Consider the following 13865-nt stretch of genomic DNA (forward strand, 5'->3'; position numbering starts at 1 on the left):
TGTATCCTGGACAATGTTTCTTAATATTGTATTTTTCCAATATACTTTACAGTAAGTAAAAATGCTCCTGACTTCATGGAGGCACGAGTGCTGCCACAAGAATTGTGTGTTATGACCACTTATTTTCTGTTTTTGTAAAGGTCTAATAAATGAGTAGCAGTTTCCTAGGTTTTAAAGATCTGTAAATTATAGTTCAAATTAGCTAGTTGTCTGAGTTCAGAAATAATTTGTAAAAATAAGGTTGAAATTGCATCCAAATCTTGCAGGGATCAAGAAAAAGTGCTTTGGAACAAGTTCAAGATCAATTTATGCACTGTTTGGCTCACAGACACATGGTTCCAATATGCATTGCTTGATTTCAGCATTGTACCACAAGAGACATAACAAAGATGAGCCAAGTACAGAATCAATTAATTAATTGTGTTTTGACAAAGACAAATGTTAATTAGGATTTAAAATACACTCTAAACCAATACATCCAGTGTCATCTCAGTTGGATCCAAGATTCTTAGAATAGGATCAGCAGTGGTGTCTTAAAGTACCTAATGCAGGAAATTTGTCTATTTTTCAAATCATTTCACCTGAAAATACCTCAAATTCTGTAGATCTGAATCTGCAGATGTTGCAGAACACTTACTTCCATAAATAAACTAGTTAGTAACCATTAGAATTTAATGGTTTCAAAGGAAAGTATCTTTTAAAAACTTATGGAAGTAAATCCGGTGTTTAATACTGTATATACAGTATTTTTTAACTGGAGATTTGTGTCTTGAATTTAATTATTGAGGTTTGCCAAATTTTCTTTAAGTAAAAAGTCGCAGTTATGCATCAAAATTAAATAGTATGGAACGGAATTAAAAATTCAATTTGCATAAGCTAAACTGCTGGACCATTTAGATAAAAGTTTTATTTTTTCTTCGTTTTTCAATGAAGCAGAAGGTCCCAAGTGCCATCTAACCTTGATCCTATGACGATGAGAATATTTGTGCACATTGGAATGGAGGGAAAATCTTGTCTTTATTGTTGCATAATTTATATGGGCAATGCCTATAAAATCATCCCTACATATTAGAGTATTTCACTTATATTTCTTATGTCTAAAATGAAGACAGCAAAATCATTAAAGAAAACTGAGTATAAAGATCCATTTGTCATAGTTGTCCAAGTTTGGTCATTTTTAATTTGAAAGAGATAATATGTATTTGTGTAGCACCTTTCATGTTCTCAGGTCTTCAGCAAGCACTTAGGAAGGCAAGTGGTATGTTGGCCTTTATTGCAAAGGTTGAGAGTAAAAGAGTAAGGAGGTTTTGCTGCAGTTGTACAGGGCTTTGGTGAGACTGCACCTGGAAGTACTGTGTACAGTTTTGTTCTCTGTACCTAAGGAAGGATATACTAGCTTTAGAGGGAGTTCAGCAAAGGTTCATTAGATTGATTCCTGGAATTAGGGGATTGTCCTATGAGGAGAGGTTGAATCGAATGAGCCTATACTCTCTGGGGTTTATTTGGAGGAGTGAGAGCTGATCTCAACGAAACATGTAAGATTCTGAGAAGGCTTGACAGGGTAGATGCTGAGACTGTTTCCCTTGGCTGGAGAGTGCAGAACTAGGGGGAATCATCTCAGGATAACTTAGGACCGAAATGAGTAGAAATTTCTTTACTTAGACTGTTGTGAATCTAAGGAATTCTCTACCACAAAGGGCTTTGGATGCTCAGTTGTTAAGTATATTCATGACTGAGATCGATAGATTTTTGGACTTGAAGGGAATCAAATGATATGAGGATCGGGCAGGAAAATAAAGTTGAGGTTGCAGCTCAGCCATCGTCATATTAAATGGCGAAGCAGACTCTAGGTACTGTATGACCTACTCTTATTTCTTATGTAGGATAGCCGAAACTGCTTCACAGCCAATTAATTACTTATGAAGTGTAGTTACTGTTATAATGTAGGCATATATAACAAATCATTTGTGCATAGAAAGATACTACTAAAAGTAAGGATAAGTGACCAGTTAATTTGCTTTGACTGTTAGATGAGGCATAAATTGTCAGGATACTGGGAGAACACCCTGCTATTCTACAAACAGTGCTACAGGATCTTTGACTTCCACCTGAACAAGCAGACAAGGCTCCAGTTTTACATCTGATCCAAATAATGGTACACCTGACATTTAAATCAACTCTCAGTACTGTATTGAACTGCCAGCACAGATTATGTGGTCAAGTCCCAGAGTGGAGTTTGAACTTCTGACTCAAAGGTGGAAAGTATTATCATTGAGTCAAGCAGACATCTCGCTGTGCAACTATCCTGCCAGATATGAAATTTGGTATCTTTGCTGTTTGATTCCTAGTGATCAGTTGGTCGAATCTTACTGAACACACAAACCTGATTAAAATGAAGAATGCTCACGGTTGTCAAGTTGCGCAGCATATCTAATACCAGAGAACGTTATGTAACTTAGGGTGGCGCAGTGGTTAGCACCGCAGCCTCACAGCTCCAGGGACCCGGGTTCGATTCTGGGTACTGCCTGTGCGGAGTTTGCAAGTTCTCCCTGTGACTGCGTGGGTTTTCGCCGGGTGCTCCAGTTTCCTCCCACAGTCAAAGACTTGCAGGTTGTTAGGTAAATTGGCCGTTGTAAATTGCCCCTAGTGTAGGTAGGTGGTAGGGAATATGGGATTACTGTAGGGTTAGTATAAATGGATGGTTGTTGGTCGGCGCAGACTCGGTGGTTCGAAGGGCCTGTTTCAGTGCTGGATCTCTAAATAAAATAAATAAAAATAAACTTGTTTTGGTCGGGGGTGGGGGTGGTGAGGATGGTGCGGGAGGGGGCAGTGTCTAAGGAGGACATGAAAAGTTAATTTTTTTTCACAGTTAAACTACATAATCATCTCTTTAAAAAAAAAACTTAGCCTTTTCTATAAATTTCTCACAAAACTGATCTTTAAAAGAATTTGTGTTGCATATGTCTAGTTTCCCAAACATAGTTGCTGTTTTGTGCCATTTCTGAAGTACAGGAAAATTGGAAGTGCTGAAGCTTGACTTGTCTGTAACCAGCCAAACACCTTCTGACCCGTCAGTATATTCATTGGAACATTGATCAGCTGCTTACAGCTTTCTTGAACTGCTGCAAGTGTAAAAGACCTGAATTTTACTGTAATTTACATTGTACTCTTGCATTGGGATTTCCATCTATAACTGTTTTTTTAAAAAATTAGCTTGTATGTTCTGCCCAATGGAAGTTACTGCTTCTAATTAGCTATCATCTGATCTAACATGATCTGATAAAGCCAGTTGTTTGATCATTTATTATTTTGCTGAATGTTTCTGAGGAAAATTAGAATGAAAAAAATAGAATTGGTGGATATTCTAAGAAATGTTGTTAAATAAGAGACAGGCCATCTTATTGTCGTGTATTCTCTAATCGTGAAGCTGTTAAATTTAAATGCCAGAAACACTATATAATCCCCGCAAATGTACTGCACGCGTATCCTAAAGCATATATTTTTTATTTATTTAGAAATACAGCACTGAAACAGGCCCTTCGGCCCACCGAGTCTGTGCCGACCATCAACCACCCATTTTATACTAATCCTACACTAATTCCATATTCCTACCGCATCCCCACCTGTCCCTATATTTCCCTACCACCTACCTATACTAGGGGCAATTTATAAAGGCCAATTTAACTATCAACCTGCAAGTCTTTGGCATGTGGGAGGAAACCGGAGCACCCGGAGGAAACCCACGCAGACACAGGGAGAACTTGCAAACTCCACACAGGCAGTTCCCGGAATTGAACCCGGGTCGCTGGAGTTGTGAGGCTGCGGTGCTAACCACTGCGCCACTGTGCCGCCCATATAGCAGAAAGAGTATTTAGCAACATTATATCTTTTGCGCCCTGTAGAGTGTTGTGCATAATATACTTAAGTTAGATACTGGGAGGGAGACAATTTTTAAAAGCTGCATCAGGTGTTCCCTGGTATGACTGAGATCCTCTTAATGGTTCAAGAAGTTCATCCAGTAAGTAGCTAAGTCATACTGACCAGGAAGGTCCCAAATTTGATCCGTAGTTGGTGCTGAATTAGCTGATCTCGGCCATTGAGGTTGAGACCCTGAAGTTAGCCTCAGTTCCCCACATCCTTCCTTGGTTTAAGAACCAGGGTGGAGCAACTGCCAGGATTTCCTGATTACTTGCCAATAACTCTTGCTGGAAGCGCACATGTGTACATCAGATGAGGACAGAATTGGATTTGGCTTTGATGCCCTCTTACTCATGCTCTGAGAGGCTTTCGAAACTCATCGTACTGGTAACCTGTGACAAGAGGGATACCATAGAACCATACTTGCATACAACAACTTGGATTTGTATAGCACCAATAACTTAGACAGGCATTCCAAGGTGCTTCATAGAGGTATGAAGAAAAGAAATGGATATTGAGTCAAAGAAGGAGAAATGGAAGGTGTGACAAAAAGCTTAACCAATTACAGACGTTTTAAGATTGATCTTAAAGGGGAGAGAAAAGTGAAGGTCTGAATAACTGAAGGCATGAAGGTTAGTGATAGGTAGGAGCAAAGGCATGAAAGAATTTAAATGAAAGAATGAGAACTTAAAATTTGAGGTATTGGGGATGGATATAAGGTTGAAGATGTTTCCAGAAATCCAGTAGGGTAAGGTCATATAGGGAATTGAAGGTGAAAAGCTTAAAGATTAATACATTGAAATCTAGGAACCAACGTAGGTCAGCGAGGGCAGTGATGCTGGGTGAGATGGATTTGGACAGTTGTGTTTTTGACTAGTTGGAGTTTATGGAGGGTGTAGGTTGGGATGCCAGTGAGAACTGTTGAAAGATTTGGGCCAGCCTTTTAGTTTCTGGGTGCAGGTGTGTTGGTCACTCCCTTAGTAGTTTGATCATCTTGCATTCAGCTACCTGTGCGTACTACCCAATATCTTAGGTTAATGTTTTACAAAATTGTATCACAATAGGATAATTTTTTTGATCTGAACTGAATATTATCTTTGGAATTTTATCAAGATGATTAATCATTTTGATTGATTCCTGAGATAGCATACTGAAATGACCCCTAATACTCATGAAAGTCTCACATCAAAAGGAATCTTCATTGTGCAGAGGAAGTCCCTGATCTTATTAAATAAGGTAAACGTGCAACTTAAAATCCAACAACAAGATACTTTTGTAATAGTCCTTTTATGCATTATGGGGTAGATGTCACTCATCTATTTCAATCTCTGCTCTGTGCAGGGCTAACTGATTTTAGCTAGGATGGCAGATGATATACTACAATTGATCTTTGCTGTCTAACTAGAGAGGTGAAAATTGACCAGGATTCAAGCCCATTATTGCAATCACTCTTGCTTTAGTTGCTAAGTTTTCAATCCATGTGTTGGGTTATGGGCGATTCATTAGAAAAATCAGCTTATTTTCTTTGAGTGCAGATTGTCAGCATCAACCTTACAGATCCAGCTGGAAGGTAGAAATAATTTTCTTCCAGTGTTGGTTGCACACAAACTTTAGACAGAAAAGGTTTAGGATGAGCTGATGGTTTCTGAGAGATGCAATTGAATATGCAATTACTTAGCGTATGCACCTAGATCAGTTAGTTATAAGATTGCTAAAACGTAGCTTTAAAAAATCCTTAGAAGAATGTTCTGGAGTTACCCTGTTGATGCCATTTTGTAAAGCATTTTTTTCCCAAAACTGGTAGCTGACATGTTTTAGAGATGAGGTGAATGCACTAGTTTTCTTAAATTGAACATTCCTGAACTTTCAGAAGTGCTAAGATTTGGAAATAAAATCAAGTGGAGTTTCAAGGGTGATAAGTTTCATTTAATTAAGTAAAAACAGGCTCCCATATTTCGTACTGTACTAGAGTATACCTGTGTCAGATTGATTCCTGGGATGGGTTTCCTCCTATCAGGAGAGTTTGAGTAGAATGGCTCAATATTCTCTGGCGTTTGGAGGAATGAGATATGATCTCTTTGAAATGTGTAAAATTCTTAGAGAGCTTGATGGGCCTGTGAGAGGCTGTTCACCCTGGCTGGAGAGTCTAGAGCTAGTGGGTACAGTCTCAGGATAAAGGATCGGCCATTTAGGACAGAGATGAAAAATGTCTTCACTCATAGAGGGTTGTAAATCTTTGGAATTCTCTACCGCAGAGGCTGTGGATGCTCAGTTGTTGAGTATTTTCAAGGCTGAGATAGATGGATAGATTTTTGGGCAGTAAGGGAATCAAGGGATAGGGCGGGAAAGTTGAGTTGATGTAAAACTTCAGCCAGATCTTTTTGAATGGCTGATATGGCTCGATGGGCTGTATAGCTTACTCCTGCTTTATTTCTTATATTCTTTGTTCGCGAAAGATAGACAATATGGGTTCGTGAAGGAATGGTCTTGCCGACCCACAGTTTAAATTGTTCCCTTTCTGGCTGCAGAAGTTAAGTGACATTGCAGGAACATAAATCTTGTCATTAAAAAGTACTAACACTGTTGAGTACTAGCCCTCACTTGCTGTGGTGAGTTTAATTGACAGTTAATGTGCAAATGTAGTAATTTCTTGAAACCCATGGGGAGATTAAGGGCGAGATGCTGTTTTTGTGAGGCTCAAGGCAAAATGGCACAAATTGTCCAGCAGCTTGTGGCTATTTGCAATTCAGAGTGCCTCTTCCTTGCCACAAGTTGCTGTATGATATATGCATTAATAATGATGTGCAGATTAAACATACCATTATTTTGGCAGCAAAATTTAAACCAGTGTGTGGATGTGACCTTTCATCAAAACTAGGAGTTTGTTTTAGTGGATATGATTGTCATCATTGCTACTGAAGGCACTTCAAAAATAAAAAAAAAGTTCATTTAAAATGGTTAAATCAACAATATCCTCAAATCCAGGTAATCTGCCTGTCTGTTGGCTGTTGTGCGGCCTGCAACATTGGAAGATCTGGTAGTCAGCCAGTTACATCTTGAATGTAAGATGGACTAACAGTTAATGCATTTTGTAAAAAGTTTCAGACCACAATCAACATAATTTATTTGGGATTAGATTTCCAGTGAAAGGAACTGGATGATTTAAAGTTATATGAAAGACTCTACAACTACTTTTTTGTTTTCCTCTTAAAAGTACCTGCAACTGTTTATTTTTGGCTTGAAAGGCAGAGTTACACAAGACTCTGAAAATGTTAAAGGGAACCTGCAGAAAAGTAAATCTCATGCTGTCAGCAGTTGCAACCACCTTCAGTAACCTAAACCAGCTATTGCTGGAAACCATACTTTTGTACACTTCGGCCAAGTTTTTTTCTTTTGCAATAAAAGTAGTTGGGTATAACTGAGTTTGTTATGCAGTATCAGGGTCATGTATCAGAAAGCTCAAATTCAGGAATTATTTTAAAGCTCGCAATCAAATATCGTGCAGGGTCACCATACAAGTTCAACATATAGAATAATAATATAGGTGAGGAACCAAAGGGGCCTGACAACTGAAGAACGATGTCCTGGAATTGAGTCAAAAGGCTGTTTTACAGAATCGGGCTCTTGGGAGAGTAGCCTAAGAGTGCCCCTCTTCAAAACCTTTACTGTAAGTGCTAAAATCAATAAATTTACTTCCCTACACTGCTAATTTCCTTGTGAGCTGGCAGCAAGTATAAAGTGTGTGCATTGGCTAGCTGTGACATTTTGGTTAATGTGCATGCATCTAACATTTGACATCATGACCTCAATAAGGAGATTATGCATGGTGACATCATGATTGACACCATGATTGACACCATGGTATTACCACTGAAATGTACTGCCACAGCAGTATGTCTCTTCTGGTTGCATTGTGCGTGCTTAGGCCTTCTGAGATTGTTGAATTAGTACCAGTTGTGAATTAATGAACAGTTTTTCTGCAGAGGTCACAATCCCTTTGAATTGGATCAGAACAGCCTAAACCGCTTAGAATCATTCAGATATCTAGAGACTTTCAGTCTGTGCAGCTGGGTTGAGTTTGACCCCAGGTTCCAGGGGATGAAATAGTGTAACAGGGCCTGAGTGTGCTCACTGGGTTCAATAAAGTTACATTTTATCTGCATTGTTACAGATGTTGAACAAGCTGTTAGTCCTTTTCAAAGTTAATTTTTAATAACTTTCCTTTAGACTAATATGTCGACTTTTTAATGTTATAAACATCGTCCCCTCCCCCATTCAATTTGTTTCCTACACCGCGCACAAGTCTCTGATCAAAGGATTGGTAATTCTTGATACAAAAGCAAATTACTGCGAATGCTGAAAATCTGAAACAAAAACAGAAAATGCTCAGCAGGTTAGGCAGCATCTGTGGAGAGATAAAGTTTAGCGTTTCAGGTCTGTGACGTTTCATAAGAACTGTCAAAAGGTTAAAAGTGTAATAGGTTTTGAGCAAGTGAAGGAGGGTGGAGGAAGAACTAAAGGGATAGGGTGGAGGGCAGGAGAGATTAAATTACAAAAGGTTTAATGGTACAAAACCAAAGGGAGTGGTACTGGGACAAGTAAAGAAACAAAAGGTGTCTGGATGAGCTGTAAATGGCAGGATAGTAATTGTCCAAACACAAAATAAAAAGATTAAGAAAGAAATGTGGATTGGGGACGGGGAAATAAGACAAACCAGAAAAAAAAGGAAAAAATGGGGGCAGAGGTTATGATCTAAAATTATTGAACTCAGTGTTGAGTCCAGAAGGCAGTAAAGTGCCTGGTCGAAAGATGAGGTGCTGTTCCTTGAGCTTCATTGGAACACTGTAGCAGGCCTAGGACAGAAAGGTCAAAGTGGGAGCAAGCTAGACAATTGAAATGACGAGCGGCAGGAAGCTCGGGGCCACGCTTGTGGACTGAACAGAGGTGTTCCGCAGCACAGTTACCCAGTCTGTGTTTAGTCTCCCCAATTTAGAAGAGACCACATTGTGAGCGGAGAATACAATATGCTAATTTGGGCAATGGGCGGCACAGTGGTTAGCACCACAGCCTCACAGCTCCAGTGACCCGGGTTCAGTTCTGGGTACTGTCTGTGCAGAGTTGGCAAGTTCTCCCTGTGACCGCGTGGGTTTCCGCTGGGTGCTCCGGTTTCCTCCCACAGCCAAAGACTTGCAGGTTGATGGGTAAATTGGCCATTGTAAATTGGCCCTAGTGTAGGTAGGTGGTAGGAGAAAGGTGTGGATGTGGTAGGGAATATGGGGTTAATGTAGGATTAGTATAAATGGGTGGTTGTTGGTCGGCACAGACTTGGTGGGCCGAAGAGCCTGTTTCAGTGCTGTATCTCTAAATAAAATAAATAAATAAAAATAAATTTGAAAGAGCTACAAGTAAATTGCTGTTTCACATAGAAGGAGTGTTTGTGGCCCTGATGGTGAGAAGGGAGGAGGTAAAAGGACAGGTGCTGCACCTCTTGTGCTTGTGTAGAAAAGTGCTGTAGAAAAGGGGGAGGCATTTGGATGCCTGAAGAGTGGGCCAGGGTGTCATGGAGGGAACGGTGCCTTTAGAATGCTGAAAGGGGGAGGAAGATGTGTTTGGTGGTGGCATCACGCTGGAGGTGGCGGAAATGGTGTAGAATAATCTGTTGAATACAGAAGCTGGTGGGGTGGCAGGTGAGGACCAGGGGATCCTATCATATTCTGGGAGGGAGGGGAAGGGTGAGAGCAGAAGTGCATCAAATAGATTGGACACGGTTGAGGGCCCCGTCAACCAGGGGTTGGGGGTTTGTAGAGGGGAGGGGATGGGATCCTCAGTGGAGGAAAAAAAGGAAAACCTATCGGAAGGGCTCGTATGAAAAGTTGCATCATCCAAACAGATGGGACAGAGACGGCGAAACTGGAGAATGGAATGAAGTCTTTGCAGGAAATGGGGTGTGAGGAAGGGTAGTCCACATTAGCTGTGGGAGTCTGTGGGCTTATACTGAATGTTTGTTTTTAGTCTGCTCCAGTAATGGAGACAAAGATGTTGAGGAAGGGAAGCGAAGAGTCAGAGATGGACCAAGTGAAGGTGAGGGAAAGGTGGAAATTGGAAGCAAAGTCAATGAAATTTTCCGGTTCGGGTTGAGAGCAGGAAGTGGCACCAATACAGTCGTCAATGTACCGGAAGAGGAAGTGAGGGAGGGTTCCTGAGTAGGACTGGAACAAGGCATGTTCCGCATATCCCACAAAAAAGCAGGCATAGCCGGGACCCATGTGGATACCCATAACAACACAATTTATTTGGAGGAAGTGAGTGTTATTGAAGAAGCTGTTCCATATGAGAAGTTCAGCCAGGTGGAGAAGGGTGGTGGTGGATGGGGCGTGGTTGGTTCAAGATTGTTTCAAGGAAGAAGCGTAGAGCTCTCAGACAATCCTGGTGGAGATGGAGCTGCAGAGGGATTGGATGTCCATTGTGAATGGGAGACTATGAGGGCCAGGAAACTGTTGAAGTGACGGTGGGTATTGGAAGAGTCATGGATGTAGGTGGGAAGAGACTAGACAAGGGGGGTAAAAATAGAGAGTTGAGATGGGAAGGGATCAGTTCAGTGGGGAAAGAACAGGCTGAAACGATGGGCCTACCAGGACAGTTTTGTTTGTGGATTTTGGGAAGGGGGTTATAAGGTGTTGAGGAACTATGAGGTTGGAGGCTGTGGAGGGAAGATCTCCAGAGGAGATGAGGTCAGTGACAGTCCTGGAATCAGTGGCTTAAAGTTTGGTAGTGGGGTCACGGTCCAGGGGGAGGTAGGAGGAAGTGTCTGAGTGTTCGCGTTCAGCCTCTGCTAAGTAGACAATGACACCTTGGTCGGGTTTGATGAACATGTTAGGGGTGGACCTGAGAGAACCGAGTGCAGCAAGTTCAGAGGGCAATGGGTTAGAACAAGTGAGGGGAGCAGAGAAATTGAAACGACCGATGTTAAACCGGCAGTTCTTGGTGGAAAGATCAAGGTACGGTAAGTGGCCCGAGGGAGGGGTCCTGGTGGAGGGCAAATATTGGAGATAAGTAAAAAGGTCCGCTGAGCTGGGGATGACTCCTGGCCAAAGAAGTGAGCACAGAAGCAGAGGTGACAGAGAAGAACTGTGCCATGCCAAGCTCGAAATGCATTGAGGTGGGGGTGTAAGGGGATGAAGCTGAATCCTTTGCCGAGGACAGATCATTCAGAGTCAGAGAGGGAATGGTCAGAGGGTAAGGTGAATAGATGATATGGGGTGAGATTCGAAGAAGAGATGGAGGTCAGAGGGAAGGGAAGAAGAAGGAGGATCCAGAGGGGTGTTGGTACCCATGAGCTGTTGAAGCTTGCAATCCTTCACACCTGAAAGGAAGATAAAAAGTTTTTTGCCAGAACGCTGGATGAGGCAAAGGATGAAATGAAACTGCACAGGACAGCTTTGAGGGAGTGAGTTGGTGTTGCTTAAGAGAGAGGTGCAGAGTGTACATGTGATGGTGCATGGTATTGACAGTGCATCTTCGTATGCAGCGAGAACTACTGTTCGAGGAATGTTGAATGTCTGGAAGATACCTGTAATCGTGAATGGAAATCCAAAACACGAAGGGTGGAATTTCAATTGGAATCCACATGGAATAAGTTGGAGCCAGAGACAGTTGCTAAGGAGGGAGATGTGGCTGTGAAAGTGAATTTGGTAGTTACCCGATCACACACAAGAAATGGGATAGAAAGCAAATGAAGGTGAACGAGGTAGAAGAAACAAACTCTGTTTTTCTCTCCACAGATGCTGCCTGACCTGCTGGGTAATTCCTGATTCTTCCCCCCTCATGTTTGTTAAACTGAAAGCAGGAGCTCCATTTGCTGCTTGTCTATATTCTGTCTCTCCATAGTAGAACACACCAACAAACAAAGAACAGCACAGGAACAGGCCATTCGGCCCTCCAAGCCTGCGCGGATCTTGATGCCTGCCTAAACTAACACCACCTGCACTTCCGGGGCCCATATCCCTCTATTCCCTTCCTATTCATGTATTTGTCAAGATGTCTCTTAAACATCGCTATCGTATCTACTTCCACCACCTCCCCTGGCAGCAAGTTCCAGGCACTCACCACCCTCTGTGTAAAAAAACTTGCCTCGCACATCCCCTCTAAACTTTGCCCCTCGCACCTTAACTCTATGTACCCTAGTAACTGACTCTTCCATCCTGGGAAAAAGCTTCTGACTATCCACTCTGTCCATGCCGCTCATAACTTTGTAAACCTCTATCATGTCGCCCCTCCACCTCCGTCGTTCCAGTGAAAACAATCTGAGTTTTTCCAACCTCTCCTCATAGTTAATGCCCTCCAGACCAGGCAACATCCTGGTAAACCGCCTCTGTACCCTCTCCAAAGCCTCCACGTCCTTCTGGTAGTGTGGCGACCAGCATTGCACGCACTATTCTAAGTGTGGCCTAACTAAGGTTCTGTACAGCTGCAGCATGACTTGCCAATTTTTATACTCTATGCCCGGACCGATGAAGGCAAGCATGCCGTATGCCTTCTTGACTACCTTATCCACCTGCGTTGCCACTTTCAGTGACCTGTGGACCTGTATGCCCAGATCTCTCTGCCTGTCAATACTCCTAAGGGTTATGCCATTTACTGTATACCTCCCACCTACATTAGACCTTCCAAAATGCATTACCTCACATTTGTCCGGATTAAACTCCATCTGCCATTTCTCCGCCCAAGTCTCCAACCGATCTATATCCTCTGACAATCCTCATCATTATCCGCAACTCCACCAACCTTTGTGTCGTCCGCAAACTTACTAATCAGACCAGCTACATTTACCTCCAAATCATTTATATATACTACAAACAGCAAAGGTCCCAGCACTGGTCCCTGCGGAACACCACTAGTCACATCCCTCCATTCAGAAAAACACCCATCCACTGATGCCCTCTGTCTTCTATGACCGAGCCAGTTCTATATCCATCTTGCCAGCTCACCTCTGATCCCGTGTGACTTCACCTCTTGTACCAGTCTGCCATGCGGGACCTTGTCAAAGGCTTTACTAAAGTCCACATAGATAACATCCATTGCCCTTCCTTCATCAATCATCTTCGTCACTTCCTCAAAAAACTCAATCAAGTTAGCATCAGTTTCCAGCAAATGTTTAAGAATTCAGTTCTAACATGTTTCCAAATGTTCTTTTGAAATGAGTTTTAAAAAAAAATAAACCTTTCATACAGAAATACTGGCCTTTGAACCAAAACATTCACCTTTTTTAAAAATCCAAGGGTATTATGAATTAGCATATGTTCCATGGTTCTGTACATTCCCCACTCTACTTAAGGAAAAACGTAGAGACTTTATCAAATTATTTGTAGAAAAGAAATGTCTATTTTAGAATCAGGGAGTTTTCAGAACTCCAACAATTAAGTTAATCTATTAAAGAGTTATTTTTGTTCTTTTCTCCTCGCTTTTATTTTTAACTCAACCCCAGAAATGCAGGAAAGAGTTAATTTCTGACGTTTGCACAGTTCCTCTCGCTGTAATAGTTCCTAAAGGTCCAACACGTTAAATAATTCTTTGCCCAGATTGTTCAGCAATAGCTTTGGAATTGCCTTGACATTTCCCTAATTGAAGGTACTCTCTGTTGGCTTGGGAGGCTGCTACTAAAAGAATGAACACTTGTTGCATTCATTAGATCTCCTTTGGCCCTTGCAGTTTGTTCTGAAGATAAAACCCCCCCTCCTACTGAGAAAGTTGTGGAGCGTTTGCAATTCCAAGTATATTGTCCCAGAGGGTTTCTGACGTAGCAGAGGATTGTTTCATTTAGCCAGGGTAGAAATGCTCTGAAGCAGTTCAAGGCTCGTGACTGAAGCTCCCAGGTAGCAAGTGCAGTTGTTTATTGTGTTCAGGACATTCTTGTAGTCGGGGCCTCGCCACTTCCTGAAGTGACCAGG

The 13865-nt window shown here is 41.8% G+C and overlaps 1 protein-coding gene across 3 annotated transcripts in view; it reads left to right on the forward strand.

The window, feature by feature from the left end:
* The window catches only part of LOC137376482 (echinoderm microtubule-associated protein-like 4), a 465004-nt gene that overhangs the window by 164420 nt on the left and 286719 nt on the right, over positions 1–13865 (forward strand). The gene's annotated exons all lie outside the window — the stretch shown is intronic.

Source organism: Heterodontus francisci, chromosome 13 (assembly GCF_036365525.1).
Source record: "Heterodontus francisci isolate sHetFra1 chromosome 13, sHetFra1.hap1, whole genome shotgun sequence".
NCBI lineage: Eukaryota > Metazoa > Chordata > Chondrichthyes > Heterodontiformes > Heterodontidae > Heterodontus > Heterodontus francisci.